Here is a 17,768-nt window from a genome sequence, read left to right as displayed (position 1 = left end):
TTCCTGCAAGTACATATTGTTGGTGTATTTTTTTAGATAACACATATCTGACTTTTAATTTTTAATTCAATTGTAGACTCTCTTTTAACTGTCGAGCTAAATCCATATACACATTACGATTTATTTATTCAATTTTAACTTTGGTTTTAACTATTCATTGTGCTTTTTTATTACTTCTTATTTACTCCTTTTCTTTCTCCTGGATCAATTTAAGTTTTTAAATTCATTTTCTCTCTGTTGGTTTGGAGATTAGGCATTTCATTTTTTATAGTTTCAGGATTACCCTTAAATTTTTAACATTCATACTAGAGTTAAAATATAAATAAGTTTATTTGTATTTAATATCTCTCTCATATCCCAGAATAATATGAGGAACTTACTAATATCAGATTATGTCCACCCTCCAAAATGTGTTATTATTGTCTATATTTTGGCTTTGATTCATATTTCAATCTTGAGCTATTATCTTTTTGAATTCGTTATTTGTTTTTTAATTTCTTGTTATAGTAAATGCTTATTTAAATTTACCTATAGCTTTCGATATTACTCAACATTGTTTCCTGCATCTCATTCTTTCTTTTTAGGTTCACGTTTTTTCTTTTAGGTCTGTAAGTGGTAAATACTATCAATGTTTAGACTGAAAAATATTTCTTAACCCCGACTCTTGAATGATGATTTAACAGGATATAGAATTCTCTGCATTTCGGTCATTTTCTCTCAGCAATATGAGGATAATATTCACTGCATTTTAGTCTCTAATACTACTGATAAAAAATGTTCTGTGATTCTAATTGCTGTGACTTTGTGGTGACCTGTCTTTTCTGGTTACTTTTAAGGGATTGTCTCTGTGTCTGTTCAGGTCTTCTGCAAAGCACACTCCCAGACAAAATTAGAACTACAAAGAATTACTTGGGGGAAATGGCCTAAGGATAAAGGGCAAAGCGAGCAGGAGTGGATGGGGAGAGATTCAAACCACAGTGCAAGTCTGACTCTGGGGGAAAAAAAGAGAGAAAGGAGTTAGTTTGGTGTAGGGAGAGGCTCAGCCTGCACTACAGCTCCACCAGCCTGAGCCAGGCATACAGCTACCTCTTAAGTAGAACTACCTGTTCGAAGCGTTTGGCATTGAGCCAGAAAGGTTCAGCTTTGGGCTATCGTACCCCCATAATGTCTACTTTGGCCTGGAGCAGTCTGGGGAGAGCGTGGCCCCCATGTAAACACTGTTGCGGATCCTGAGGGTGCAGCAGCTGGAGACTGTTGGCTACTTCTTGCAGCCGGTTCTCTCTTGCAAAGACAGCTGAGGTCCGCCTCCCTGTCTTTCATATTCTGCAGGCTCGCTGAAATATCTAGATCGATTTACTTTTATTTACCTTGTTTTATAATCTCATAGATATTCTAGTCTATGTTTCACACATTTCATCAAATCTGATAAAATTTCAGCCACACTTTCTTTGAAAATTGTGTCTATTATTCTTTCTCACTTTCTTGACCTTCTATTACATATATATGTTCGGCATTCTCATTCCATTATTCATTTTTCTTAAATATGCTTCCATATTAGTCATATATTTATTTCACTATACTTCATTGTAACAAATTTCCTTAGATTTCTCTTTCAGTTTCACAATTTTTTGAGTTATGTCTAAAAGGCTTTTGATCCACAGTTGAGTTTTCATCATCAATTATCTTATTTCTCATTTCTAGAAGATACATTTGTTATTTTAAAAATTTGCCCATTCCTGCGTCGGTGTCCATTCCTTCCATATAATTTTGATCCTTTTCATTTTTCTCCAATAATGTTCAGCCCACCCATTTTGTGGATTCTTGCAAATTGTTCTATTAACTCGTGTTCTGATTCTCCTGTCTACTAACTCCTGCTTGATAATTTTTTTTATTGTATTTTTAAATTGGTTAGCTTATATTCAGCAGAGATTTACTTTTTTTCATCTCGTACATGTTTTGTTTCCTTACAAATAGTGTCCTAGAAATTTTACTATTCTGGAACCAGTTCACACATTCGTGTTTTGCATTTTACATTCCTATACCACTCAAATGCCAGGACCAGGTTTTAGTTTTCAGTTCATCACGTGAGCTTTTTTTTCCCTTCTCTGTGTAGGGCAAAGAAACTGACTTGCCATTTCTCTGGAATGATGAGCAAAAATCTTTAGTTCTCCTTTCCCTGAGGGAGGGCAGCCCAGAGTCATGTTAATGTAAGGTTCTTGGTTTATTTTCTTCACTTTGGCTTCTGAATGCACATTAAAATCCCAATCCTATAACCTAGGTCCTTAAAGTTATTAACATCTTTCTTGGTTTTGGTTTTCCCAAAAATGGATCCTGAGACAAGTACTCAAGGGCATATAGACTTTGAGGGAGCTACACAGAATCCCAGTAAGACAGAGGGGAAGCGAGTGGAAGGGTGATAAAGGAAACCAATAATAGAGTGTTTGTAAGCCAGCTATGCCAGTGGACAATTAAAGTGAGAAACTCTGGGATATGGTGCAAGATACGTGCCTCATAATTAACCCACCACAGATGGTGAGGGAGCTGGTATATTTATACACCATAACTGGGGACTCATTGCCTGAAGGTTATTAGGGCTGGAGAAGGAGGAGATATTCTCTGACATTTCCAACATGCCACTGTGCAATCAGAGCAGCCTTCCAGAGTTCTGGGGGGAAAAGCCCTAAGTTACAGAGAGGTGGATCCTGGCCATTGAAAATCAGCAGGAGCACCCTAAAAAGGCCCAAGGGATGCGAACCAGTCTCAGCATCTGCTACAACATCCCATTGGTTGCCACAGTCCTCTGATGACCGAAACACCTGGATTAAAATTCCCTCTTTACTCTGATTCTTAAGGTCTTTCTTTTCTTTGTTTTATGTTTAGCAAGATATTTACAACTTTTCTTACATATTTTATGAAATTTTTATTTTTAATGTGTGTATAGTCAGAAAGAAGTCTACCTAGATCAGTTCTCCTGTTTCTGGAACCAATATTCCAAGATATTTTAATTTAATAAAATAATACTAAATATGCCATCATAACTTGCTCTTATACTTAAAATAACTGATTTTTTTTCCATAACCAGACATGTAGGTAGGTGTACTTCATTCTTTTAAATTTGTTTCTCCAAATTCTTGGAGATATTTGTTTATAGCATGTCACAATTGCAAAGAATACAATAAACATTATTTTACTTATATTCTTACATATTTATTGCTAGTATGTCTCTGGAATAAATTTCCAGTACTAGAACTTTTAGCACATTTAAATTTTAAAAAATATTACCTAATCCACCTAAATTGGGTGGGTTTTTTTTTTTTTAACCATTTTTATTCTCACCCATAGAAAATGAGCGTATCTTTTTTCCTTATCTTTACCAAAAACGTATATCAATCATTTGATTCTTTGATGATCTGATAATTGAAAAGTGACAAGTTACTTAACTTATTTTAATTATTAGCGAAAAATAGTTTTATATGTCCTGGTCATTGGTATTCACTGGTATGTCTTTTGCTATTTTTATTGGCTTGCTTATTTTTTAAAATTGATTCATAAGAGCTTTTTTATATTATGAACACTAATCCTTTGTCATATATCTTGAAAATAGTTTTTGAAGTTTATATTTCATTTTTTGAATTTGTTTATTGTGCTTTATTACCCATGTAAAATTTTATGTAATCAATTTCATCCATTTTTAACTTTGTGGCTTCTCATTTTCATATTATACTTTTAAAAAGCTTTCTATAATTATTAATTATAAAAAGAATTTAAACGGTTATTGAATGCTGACTACAAACTGGGTATACCGTGGCATGAGTGAAAGGGACAAAAATGAATAAGAAGCCTTTTATTGCTTCAAAACGTATCATATTAAATATAAAATATTTTGTTCTGTGGAAGGAATGAAGTAAATAGAACTTTTCCCCTCTACAAACAAACAAGGGAACAGATAACAATTCTCCAAACTTGTGTATCTTTTTGTAAAGAAAAACTTAAACCAGTCAAAACATCAACACATATAGTAAATAATAATATTTAGAACTGATCAGCAAGAAAACCAAGCCTAGAACTCAAGGTCTGTTTACATACTGATACTGTGAGACTGTCAAACAGTGCCACTTCTTTATTAGCTGAGGCAAATTCTGCAGAACCTACAAAAAGAGGTTTTTTTTTTTTTTTTTTGAAGTGCACTTTTAAAAAATATTTAACCAAGACTCATCTCAGTAGCATTTTTAGACACCTACCATAATGACCAGATTTTGCTAACTGTTGATGCAAGAGAATACTATTTAAGACACAATCCCTGCCCTTACGGAAATATAATTGGAGAGGCAAAATATACATAAATGAAACAAAGAATAATTTGAAGGCAAATAGTGCAGGACAGACCCTGTGTATATATACACACACTGACAGCTTAGGAAAAGAATACTTAGTGGCCCTGGGACAATTAACAAGTATTCATACTAACTTAGTGTAGACATTCCTTAGGTTGTAACCTTTCAGATCATATTGACATTTGCTGACATAAAGGGCTTTCAGAGAGTGAGAAAGATATAAATACAAATAAAATGTTGTATGTTTAAAAGTATGTAAAAACATAAATATCTACCAAAAACATAAATAAGCACAATCCAAAAGGTTTTTTTTTTGTTTGTTCGTTTGTTTGTTTTATGTTAACATAGTTGTGCAGAACAGTGAGCAAGCCTTGAAGGCAGATGCTCTAGAAAAATCACTCATCTTTGTTTTTGTAAAATTTCACCCCACAACTCACACACTGACATTGCTGACACTCATCCCTCCTGTATACATGCCAGGCCTGACCCTCTTTAGCTTGAGTTACCTGTCACCAAAATGGGATTCAGAGGGAAGATCCAAAGAAAAAACCTGGACTGCACATCATCCACCAAACAGGGAAGTCTCTGCTCTGGGCCATATACTTTGGAAGCAGAAATGTTGGTGTATAATTTAAGGTCTTATGAGTTTATTCATCTAACAAACACTTATCAAATACACGCTACCAGCAAAATGCTATACATTTAGGTGGGTGGAGTCATGTCACTTCTTAACCAGTTAAGGAAGGAAAATCTCAGGCAAGAGTATGATAAATTGGGATAATGAGTTGAATGTGTAGAACCAAGAAAAACACTGCAGACATGCATAGTCTGATTGCTAGGAAGAGGCTTCAGATTGGAAGTGGGAAAAGTGAAAGTAAAGTAAGATTGAAAGCAATGCTGGAGAGGACCTTCATGCATGTGAAGACTTTAAATTTGTCTCTAGTCTTCTGTCCTGGAACTTAAGAAGAATATGGAGTTGGTCTTCCACTGGGCCCTGAAGGTGAGGAAGGTAGAGAAAGTTAAAATCAAGATTCCTACAGAAAAGAAATCCTTCAGCAAAGGAAATTTCAAAGACTTTAGCTGAATAATTCCCATTTGGGGCTGGTGAAGAGAGGGAGAGTAGCATTCAGGAAAGGAGGCAGGCAGGAAGAGGGCAGTTGTCTGGATGTTTTTTTTGCAAGCTGGATAATACTAGAGCTCAGCAAGTGAATAAACCAAACTATAAGTTTGCTAATAGTTTCAATCTGAGAGACGCTGAAGAGGAAAACATTTTCTTTTCTTTTCCAGGCAAGAGTCATCTCAGGGTAAATCGTAGACCAGGTTTGGTGTTTGCATATTTCCCTCAGTGTATTTCAGAGCCTGGGAAGTACAGAGGCCCCACAGGGAGGGTATGCATCATTTGCTTTTATTGCATTTAAGTTTTGGAACATACAAGTGGCCTGTGCTGTTTTATCAGGCTACACGGGGGGCATATCTTCGAGAGAGTCTGTGTTGTAATCACAATGTTGTGTAAAAGAAATAATAAGTTCAGTGCTGGAGTCCACATGCTAATACCCAGGTCCTACAATATATTTTTATAACAAATACCTACTACAAGGACCTATAAATCTAGAGCAGCCATGAGCCTACAGACAGTCAAGTGCTATAAACTAATAAAGCCAATATTTACTGTAAATAAGACAATTTGCACAGACAGTGAAATCAAATCTATTTGCAAGCCACTAACCTCTCTGGACCTTTTCTTCTCTTTATGTTACATGGGATTCTATTTTAGAGGAACTCAAAGTATTTTAGATTGCAGTCGTAATAATTGCATTGTGTAATTGAATTAATTACACAATTCTTTTTGTTACACATTGTTAAAAAACGTTTGAAAAAATTTTTATAATAAACTTAAGGAAGATTTTTTTATCTTAACCTCTTCCTTCCTCCTAGATGCTTAAATTTGTAGGTTTAGAATAACTATAGTCTATCATGTAGAGGTAAAATTTTCTTGCTATATTTTTAATTGTATACTTTGGTACCATTCCTTAAGTCAGATTTAAATTTGCAAGAAGTGATTAGGCTTGGGATGAGAAGTAAGGCCAGCAGGAGCATTGGCCCTGATTTGTCTACAGGAATCACTCACAGCTTGTTAAGTGTAAGATTTGTGGCGAATTCTGTTGGATGGCCACAGCATAGCAAGTTCTAGTTTATTAGCATGCAGTATCACCACCTGAGAACAAAAACTTTTTAAAAATTGTTTTATGTTTCCTTGAATTTCTCAGTGCTAAAATGTTTTATGTACTTCATATGAAAAAAAACCTCTTCCTTTCAACTGAGAAAAGATTATTTTCAACTTGCCTTTTTTCTGCATTTCTCCTGCTTCCTGGCCACTTTTTTGTTGTTGTTAGTTTCCCCTCAATATCAAATCATATTCCAAACTGTGTCTTTCAGTTTGTACATTCTCAGTTTCTCTCTTTCCTTTCATCAATCCTTCTGCCACTTTCCCTTAAGTATTTCCTCAATTTAAACCTTATTCAATAATAAATATACTTCACAGACTGAACAGATGGATTACAGGACTTTTTCCCTTAAGATTTCCTTGAGCAGCAAGTTTCAGTTCTCAAACAAAATAATGGTGATGATAATGACAACAAAGTATTCAATCCTCGCAAAGTGCCCATGCAGTTTTTGCACTGCATGTATGCCATGCGACTTCAGAAAGCAGGCTCCTTACCCCTCTTGATTTGTAATGTTTGTTTTGTTACCTACATCTGTTCTATAGTGAGAATGAAGATTATTCTCTAGCTCTATTTGAAATCTGCAGTGACTGATGGAGAGCCCAATATTTTACAAGATGCTCAGTTGCTTGACATTTCCAATCATTATAAAGACTTCCATTATACTGAGTTGAAATCCATGTCTATCTTTCACTATAAGTACAACAGAGAATAAACGCACTATTCCTTTCACAGGCAGGCGTTCAACCATTGGAAGACAAATCTCCCACTCTTTAGACTAAGCACCCTCAGTGACTCCGGGCATTTCTCAAATGTCAAGGCCCCTGCTGTTTATGGTTTCTTTGACCTAATATACTCCAATTTGTCAAGTTTCTTCTTTAAATCTTGTCATTGATTCAGGGGAATGGATTGGTCATAAACGATTCATGACCACCATTAAAATATTAAAGTGCATCCTAAAAATGGCACATTCTCCCCAAAGACCTGTTAAGTACATGGCCCCAAAATGGGAGTTACTGTTGGCTAAAGAAGCTGCTGCATCAATTGGACATACACAAGGCATCTAACAGCTCTACTGAAAGGTGACACTCAGTCCGTACAATTAGGCCTTGAAGGCTGCCTAGTCCACATATGTGTGTTTTCTACTGCTCAGATAATAATTCAACAAAGCTAAATGAGACAGAGTGTCCCTTGGTGTGTAATCTTTATTAATAAGTTATATTAATACTCTTAGGCCATCAAGTCATAAGAAAATAAAGCAAATTTCTCTGAAAAGTGATTTATAATTGTGTCTGCAAAATCCGATGATGTTTACTGCTTCAAATATGAGCCTGTAATAGACAACGCTTTAGTCAATGGGGCAGTTATAGTGAAGTTTTGTCAATGAGATCAACGAGAAACCTGCTTTATTCAAAGAACTTTCATCAAAGTGCTCACATGTGTCAGCCACTGAGTTAGGCTGAGTTCTCAGCCCTTGGACCAGACTCTTTTAGGATTTTAAATATGGGTCAAAATAAGCAAGAAAAGTCCCCATAGTCCCAGGTCACCAAATGTTCTCCACTGAGATACAGAGCAATTGTTTCAGGCCTCTCTAACAGTGCTGAGGGCCCCTCCCACTTGGATCCTGAACTCTGATGTACTCAGATCACCAAGGAAGCCGGTTCCTCATCAGCTCCCACACATTTACCGAGTTTGGGTGCCAATACTGTCCATGTGGAATAAATACAGGAATATCCCTATATATTCCGTGGATCCATACTAGTCTCATCATTTATTTAAACACTAGATATGATTAACATATTCCAGATTCGCTGCAGAAGTTGGATCCTTTGAGTAACCAGTTAATATGTATTGACTTTTCATAATTTTCAGAATTTTCCTGATTCTATATCATACAATGTTCTGTAGGTTCCCTGGGCTCTCCACACTCAAATTGGACCCTTCCTGTAACTTTTTCTTAACCATGGCTCTTGGATTTCATGTCAAAATCTGTACCCTAGTCCTGGTACTTTCTTAAGGTCTCTAGCAGCCTACACACCAAATTCAGGAGCCCTTGTTGGGTTTTATTCTCTTTTACTGACTGTGGTGTATGATACTGTTGACAGACAGCACTATTTCTGGAATCCCCTCTTCTTTTGTTCTTGGGGACGCTATATTTCTAATCTTCTTTAGTCAGCAGATATTTATTGAACACTGTCTTATTTGTGCATCTTTCTCACCGTCTTCTTCTACTGCCCTTTTTAGGGTCCCTGAACTCAAATCCATTCTTTTTCTTTCATTCTCTCCCTCTGAGCTGTTTTCTTAAGAGTCAAATTAGTAAAATTACAGAAATTTTGATTTAGAAGGGACTATAGTGACCAGCTAACCCAAGCAGCATTCCATAGATGAGAAGATTACACCCAGTAAAACTAAGTGTCTTCCCTAAGATCTTGCAGTTAGTCAGTGACAGAGCCCACACCAACTCATGTAAAAGTCAGAAGGATTTTCATCTTCTCCCTTTAACTTGTGCAGAACCTGATTCAGGATCTTCTGAAGCCCAGATCCAACTCTCCTCTTGATTTTCTACTTCTGTTATCATATTTCTGTTCTTCTCTATTTCAGAGACTAAATGTTAGTTAGCTACATTTGACATCTCCCAGTTTCTCACTTCTCCCCATCCTCAGAGCCAAATATTTACAAGGTCTATTAGAGCCTTTCTTTGTGAAACCTTAAGAATCTGCTTTTTTTTTTATTTTTTCTTTTTTTCTTTTTTTTTCACTGCCACTACCTTGGCTCAGAGCTGAACCTGTGTAATGGCGATGCCTTTTCGATGGTCTTTCAGGCTTTGGTCTCTTCATCATCAGTTCATTCTGTACTTCAATATTTAAAATACAATTTTTTCCACATCAGCCTGTCAGAAAGCCAGTGCTTATATCCATTTATAAACAATTCTCTTTAAATGTTTGTAAGTATTCAGAAAAATAAAAGACAGCCCATTGGAGAGGCAGCATCTGTGACCAATGGAAAATACAGACATCTTGCTTTTAGGTATAAAGGACCCTATTTCAAGGATTAGGCTTTGAAGGTGGGGTGGAGGGAATGAGGTTATTTAGGGGAAAAGCTGACTGTTAGGAAGATTGTTTGGAAAAAGAACAAGATAACATTTTAATAATCATATGCGATAACTAGAAGAATCTGTATTCTGTCCACATCATGTTACCAAGCAATTGGCTGGGAGAAAGCTTGTGAGATAAAAAAACAAAACTGAGTCCAATCAACTTTTGCTCATAACTGCTATGACATAATTCTTTCTCTATTGATTGATCAATAGAGTGGACCCTTATTAATTCAGAAGCATGAGACCACATTTTGATAATGTATGAAATTTAGCATATAATGGAGAGTCCTTAGTACTGTGGAGAGTTCTATAAGCTTTGAGTAAGCCATACAACTTGACTTAATTTGGTTTACTGCTAGTTGGCTGCCTACTAACAGCATCCGCTGCCATATTTTATGGAAAAGGAGCTTTACTTCAATCAGAAAAGTAAACAACTCCAATCAGATGTCAACTGACTGTTTGCTAAAGAGTATATGAAAAACAGTGAGATAATAGTGTTTTTAAGGACATTGTGAGACATTCTAATGTTATAGTTGTAATGAAACTATTCCTGAGTGCAGGGCTTAGAATCAACAATATCTTTATGTTGCAGTCGTGCAGTCTCTCCATCATCAGTTCATTCTACACGCAAATGAATCTCTATGGGACAGTAACAATATTTTAAAGGGATATCTCATTTTTTTTCTTTTTTTCTTTCATACCTTCTTTCTCTTAATAAGTATTTGCAAGTATTTGGTGAGCATTTGTACTGTGCAAAGCCTCATGATAGATGCTAGAGATATAGCACTTTAGGAGTACTTTATAATTTCTCTGCAGAATAATTGCCTAGACTTAAGAGTAAAGAATTCTTCCCTGAACTGTGATCCCACCAGAAGAAAATAAGAGAACACGAAAAGATCTGTTTAGATAAGAAAAGAAAATGTACCAGTTAGATTAAATAATGATGGATAACACAGTGTTGACACAGGAAAGATACTAAATATACATGTAGGTGTTGGTATTTATTTAAATGTTTATACTATATTCTGCTTTCAAAACTGTTAAGCAGAGGCTTCTACTTAGTAATTGGCCAGTATTTATAGAGAATATTTTAATTAAGGCTTTCTTTCCTTTGAAAAGGCTTAATTAGTTATGCTAATCTATATCCTCTCAATTGTCCACATTTGGGAAAAGTTTAGTTAGTTGCTCTAAATAAACATAACTTATGGCAGTTATCTTGATGTAGTCAAATCTAATTTATCTCCTACTACTCTCCAACTCTTTATGCTTACTATTTCTCTGGATATATTTTTGATTTCCTACATTATTTCTTCTTTTGCAATGTCATCTCTTAATTCTCTCCATCTATAGTACTACTGACCTTCACTGACTTCTTACTATATGTCAGCTACTTCTCTGAATGTCTTTACTTATATTTTCTCAGTAATTGTTATGGTGGCCAATCATCCCAATGAGCCTCATTAGAAATGTTAGAAATTCTGAGGCTTAGAAGAACTGACAAATCTGTCCAAGGTTATATAATTAGTAAATGACAAAACAAAACTTGAACCCAGATCTTTCTAACTGCAAAGTCTAGGTGTCTAACTATTATGTTCTGTTGCTTCTAAGGGCTTACAGCTCTACTTCTAGGTAATTATCTTTGTAACCTCAGATAAATTATCTGACATCTCTAAGCCCCAGTAAACCTGGGAGAAAAAAAAATATATATATGTATATATATATAGCCTTAGAATAGATTCTTATCATTATTTCATTTATGGTAATTACAGGTATAAAATAAATGTCACTATCCTGGATTATTTAGAAATATAGATCAAAGAAGCAAAATTAATGTCAACAGTGAAGTGTAGTAGCCTTGTTATTCAGTGTTTGTAAATCTTTTTTCAGCTCTGTAATTCTGAATACCCAGAAGATAAATGTGATTAATATAATCCACCCCAAAGAACATATACTTAAAAACAAACAAACATAGCTACTATAAATATATCTAAAATGGTTTCTGAAAGTTAGGAGTGAATTTTAATAAATATCCAGTTCAGAGTATTTTTCTAATTATTCATCCCTCTTGATTAGAGAAATTATATCTGGGGGGAGTCTTGGTATTCTTGAAGATAATTTAAATGCATTAATTCATTTGTTACTTTATTTAGGCAAACAATATTCATTAGTACCATTTTGAGCTAGCAGTTCGGCTAGTCTCAGGAAATACAATACTGAAAAGACAGTTCTTATTTTCGTGGAGTTGAAAATCTGAGGAATAAGAATAATATCAATAACCATGCAAATAACTCTTTGTTTACAACTGGGAAAAGTGTTTTAAAGAGAAGTGTATGTTTTGATTGGAGTATTTAAGCGGGAAAACAAATACTAGGTAAAGTAAAAAGTCTTTCTTGATGAAGAGACATTTATTTAAGCAGAGAAGCCAAAGATGTGTAGGAGATGATCAGCTGAAGTAGGTCAGCTGATAACCTAGGTTATGTTATATTTTTCAGATTTTAGTCTAAAAAAAATGGGAGACAACTAAAGGATTAAGTGTGTATGTGTAAAAAAATGGCAACATCATCATGTTTTTATTTTAAATTTCTCTGACTTGTATGTGGAGAATAGATTCATAGGGAAATTCTTACAATCTACCCAGAATTATGACTGTAATAGGTTGTGTGGAAAAGGGGATGGAAAGTAGTTGACAGATTTGATGTATAATTTGAAGGTAGAATTAGCAGGGATTGATGAACATTCGAGTGTGAATTTAACAAAGAAAAGGTATCAAATATAACTCCAAGGTTTCTGGCTGAGCATATTGTATCATTTATTTTCATAGTAAACATGGAGAAGAATAAGGGGGGAGGAGGAAACGTAAAGAGAGGGAAGGAGGGAGGGAGAGATAGATGGAGGGAGGGAGGAAGGAAAGAAGAATGAGATGGTCTTACAGAGAAGACTATAGTACCATCTAAAAAAGAGGACGTAGTACTCTTTCTTGACTAACCTACAGTGACATAGTCCCTCCCTATACCCTATCCCTTTCGTCCACCCCAGTTAATTTTACCATTTGTTTCTAATCTTCCTTTACTACAGTAGCAATATGTTCTATTTGTTTTTGAGCTAACTTCAGTCTGGAGCAGAACTTTCTTTCTGGATTTTGCCTGAGAGTATAAATGGAAACTCCTCACTCAGTTTATCCTCCATAGGTCATGCCAATTTGTAGATTTTAAAAAACATCTTTAAGTTCTCTCAAGAAAACTGGTTCATTCTAGAGGAATCCTGAGATTTGGATAATATGATCCATTACCAGAGTCCCTAGGCCTATAGCAGAGTGTAGGTCTAAGCCGAGTCAGACTTTGCTGAACCACTGCCAGTCTGACCCGGAAGGACCCTGGCTCTGGGCCCATCCTGTCCAGCTTGCTCCAGCTGGAAGATCTTGCTTCTTTTTCATACCAAACTCAGAGTGTGAATAAGACAGGGTACCATTCATATTCTTTTTTACTTTGTATTATACATGATTCACAATAGTTTATGAACTTCATCTGATAAAACAATGGCATTTTAAAAAATGAAGTTCTATTATCAGAGATTTCTGAAGAAACATAATGTTGGGGTGGGGAGGACAAGCCAAGAGCTTCCTTAGGAAACTGTTCTTTACGCTCTGATTTGCTAACATAGTAAGTTTATTAGATAGGTTCTAAGCATCCACTGTGGTGCTTGGAGCTGCAGACCTTTTGTGTGCTCAAACATGCCAAAGGAGCAGATCAGAGCACTGCTACTGATTTGTTTCATTCTTCTGGTGAATGTAAATGATTCCTGTTCAGTGGGACTTGTCCTACTAGAGATAAACCAGAAGGAAAGAAATGTGCATGGTTTCAAAGATTCAGCTTAACACCACTGGTAATCCAGCATGACAATCAGTAAACCTGGCATTTTTTAGTATATATAACCTCTCCAAGGGCTCAGCATCATTTACTTAAGAGTGTTAAAGATCTACAAAAACTAGCAGAAGGAGGAGAACATGGAGAAGGCTCAAAGGAGGCAGCAACTACAAATTCACCTTTTTTGTTGGTGTTAGATAAGTTGTGCTGAGTTCAGGAAAGCAAATATACACTTTTTTAAGGTCCATGGAGGAAAGTGCAGAAATTACTACTATGAAAATCACCCTGGTCAGCTTAGTACTATGATATTTGGGCTGCTAATGCTCTACTCATACTTCTCTACTCATGTGCAAACCCATATCCAAGAAACTACTTAAAGTGTTTACTCACATGTCATTTTTAAAAGTCAATAATATAAAAGAAAGGCATATTTTAGTTTTCTGCGACTGTAAGCCACAAGCCAATAAATTCCCTATTTCGCCTGCTCCCAGGTTTCAGAGGGTTTCTGCTGTAAACAGGCTTGGGTTGCACATGTGCGTGGAGTACCATGCACTTTGGCTTTCTCAGGACACATTTCATGGGTAATGCTGCATTTATAGGTGCCATATATTTTCTCCCGATCCACACCAAAGAGCAGAGACATTCCTAATCTTTCTGATAAGAGCTTAACTATAATATTGTGCTGTGCTGGGAAAACTGGATTTCAAAGCAGAAGCAATATTTATAACTTCAAGATGAGAACACAAAGAATAATTAAAAAATGATGGATGAAGAGAATCTGAAAGAGTGAGAGAGACTCATTAAAGTGCAAGTCTTTATGGATATGAGTGCACATGAAGTCATAGATCATGAAGACCAAAGAAGAATGTGTATGCCAGACATTGAAATAGCCAGATAATTTTATCATTTCTTACCATGGGTTAAGAATTTCATCTACGTGTCTCATCAATAATTCTGGGAAAAACAAGGCAACTTTCGGAGAATTATAAACGTTACGAATGTATTATGATGAAGTCAGAGCAAAAGTGAGGCAAAGGATTCAAAGAACTTCTTTTAGGAGTTCTTAACCAGGGAGGGCCATGCCAATGTTTTCAGGAGAGAAATAGTCAAAATGTTCATTTCGGGGGTTCCACCGCCAGTCAGTTTTATTCATCTAGGTCTTACTGAAACTCATGCATATGAATTTTGAAAACTTCCCCCAAGTGGAATTGATGATAACCTTGATTAAATAAAGAGAGCATTTTCTACCTTACAATTATATATCTGCCTCCTTTCCCACTAAACTGAAAACTCTGAAAGGAGCCTGCCATGTCTACCTTGCTTTTTGCTATGCTTAGCACAGCTAGACTGTGAGCTCCAGAAGGAAAGACAGTGTGCTACTTTTGTTCATTATTGTAATTCCTCCTGCCCTCCCCACCTTCCCATTGCCGCCTCAGCTAGAGGAGGACATGGTCTATGGTTGGTGCCCAAGAATTTTAATTTAAAAAATGAATACTAGGTATCTAATTATATACATGTGAATGGGAATTGATTTTTCTTTTTTCTGTTATTATTATCTACCTAGTAGCTCCTCAAATGTTTGTTAAATGAACACACTGAGTTTTGAAAGTATTTGTAAAAATCAGTCTTATTACTTTATATTTATGTTCTCTTTTGGGACTTCTGTAAAATATATCTTTGGTTTATACCAGACTTGATGAGAACAGCTCTATTGTACCAGTTTTCAGAAACATGGGAATTATATAACTAATCTGAAGTAACAAAACAAGCATATACAGTTGATACTATGATTTAGGTACCATCCCAAATGGCATTATTGATGGATCATGCCTCACAGGACTAGCATAAAACTTTATTTTTATAACTGATGCATCAAAAAACTATTTGACCCGTATGACTGACTTCTAAGGTCCTATAATCCTAGTTCTGTTATGAAGAGATTCTTCTTATATGTTCCAGTAAAGTACATGATAGGAAATAAAAGCAGTTCTAGTCTTTAAATAATAATTGCAGTCAATACTGACATAGTATCAGGTAAGAGTATATAATATCTAACCTCTTCCATGTTATTTGAATATCATTCACTCATAATTGAAAATAATCAGCAATGATAAAATTGCTTGGTATCAAATGTGAGTTGTTATTATAGGCCATCATCCAAGCTCATCTGTAGAAGGTATGATTTGAAATGTTCAGCTAACCACCTTTGTATGAATTATAATAAGCTGTGTATTTCTCAAAATCTTTATTAAAACTGCCTGTGCTTTAGGTGCAGTATATTTATAAGTGGAATGTGTGCTTTGTTTCCATCACTATTGAACTTATGTTCCGTAAGGTCTTTCTTATTCCGCATCTACCTATGATCTTGCCCCTCTTTGAATCAACATAAATTGATCCTGTAGCTAGCTCACTTATGCACTTACCATGTTCTGTCTTCTTTAGACTTTCTACCAAATTATAAACACCTGTAAGGATGGGTGTCATTTTTACTCATCCCATGTCTCCTACTGTGACAAGCGCATAGCTGGTACACAATTACTGACTCTCTGAATTGCTAATCTGTTATCTAGAAATTAATAATGACAAAATCTTCTTAATCCCAAAAATAATTACATCACTGTCATTGAAATAGAAAGAGAACATTTAACTTCAAATTCTTTTTAAAATAGGTGTTATAAGCTGATTTAAAGTGGATCTTTTAAGCTGTCATGAAAGGCATTTATTCTAGTTAAAAAACCTGATCTATTTATATGTTAATGTATAATTTATATCACACCTACTTCCAAAAATTAATTAAAGTGCCTGGTAAAATAATACCAATTATGGAAAATACTAAAATATCAGTAAAAATCTTTTTGCATACACAAAACTTTTTGCATACACAAAAAGTTTTATTCCCAAATTCACCTTGGTATTTTCAAAATATTATCTCTATACCATAGAGTTTTGAGAGGTTATTTGTTATGTATTTTAAGCTAGCTAATAATTTATTATATAATTCTACTTTAAATATTGCATTTTATATTCTTTTTCTTTTACTCTACATCATTAATTTACATTATTATTTTTTTATTGCTGTTTTATTTTTTTTTTTATTTTTTTATTTTTTTTTAGAAAAGCAGTATATTTATCTATGGAAACTATTAACCTTACTACCATGTTGGGGATGAGTTAATATCTCATTTTCATTCAAGTGTTGGTTGAGTACTCACTGTATATCAAGCCCTAAGATATGCACTGAAGTTTCAACAATGACCAAGACACACTGTTCCCCTTAATGGCTTTATAACCAAATAGGTGTTAAGACAGCACACAAGTGGGACATCCCATAAGTAGACCCATGTTATGCTGGGTTCTATTTTACATATCTGCATGGGGAAAAATCCATATATTCAAGTGAAAAATACCTTAACTCCTGACTTCAAATAAGTTTAAATATGGAGAATTCTAAGGAGTTGAAAAACCAGTCAAACACTTTAAGTTCTCAGCAAGGCTGCAATAATAAGAATTATAACCTGTTCCTATTTCCCTTAAAAGATGGTATGAGGTAAGAACCTCAATGAAACAAGAAAGTTCTACTTTTAAGTGAAGAACATGAGACAAATGAAGACCCCAAGGACAAAAGCCTTCCATATTATCTCTGACCCAATTGTAAGATTCCAATGAGCTCTGCAGAGTTAACCTGTCTAAAGAGCTTGTATGACAAACATTTAACTTTCCACCCAGTTATGTTGAAATGTACAGTACACTTTGAACTTGTCATTTAAATTGAAAATAAAACATTTGGACACACTACTATAAGATGGATCTCACTAAATATGAGAACATGTTTACCCAGGTGGGTTCAATCATAATTTCTACTCTGTGAAATAAGATTTCAATCTAGCTGGCAAAACTAAAAGTAGATTTTAGAGGTTTTTTAAAAAAAAATTTCTCAGAAAAAGAATCGTAGTTCAATTTTAAATATTAGATAATTTGATTTAATGCCTATTTGAGATAGGATTACAAAATAAAATTTTATTAATGAATACTCATTAAAATATGTGCAGACAGTCAAATCAGATAAAGCAGACAAATCCTCTTTGTTCAATAAAGATGATCATGTGATGAAATAAAAGTAAAGGCATCAGATAAACTTTTTGTTTTTGTTTTTGTTTTTTTGAGATTTAGGCTCTTAATTGACAATAACATAAAGTTTGCCCCTCAGCTATTAGAAGGGACACATGCAGTAAAAAATTTTATGTCATCCAGA

General features: G+C 34.9%; 1 long non-coding RNA gene across 1 annotated transcript in view; it reads left to right on the top strand.

Moving 5' to 3' along the window:
• LOC112482564 overlaps nt 1-17,768 on the top strand; it is a 133,785-nt gene that overhangs the window by 17,461 nt on the left and 98,556 nt on the right. The window lies entirely within an intron of this gene.

This window comes from Pteropus alecto, unplaced genomic scaffold, assembly GCF_000325575.1.
Source record: "Pteropus alecto unplaced genomic scaffold, ASM32557v1 scaffold185, whole genome shotgun sequence".
Lineage (NCBI taxonomy): Eukaryota > Metazoa > Chordata > Mammalia > Chiroptera > Pteropodidae > Pteropus > Pteropus alecto.
The sequence above is the reverse complement of the archived record's forward strand: the minus strand, read 5'-3'. Positions and strand labels throughout refer to the sequence as shown.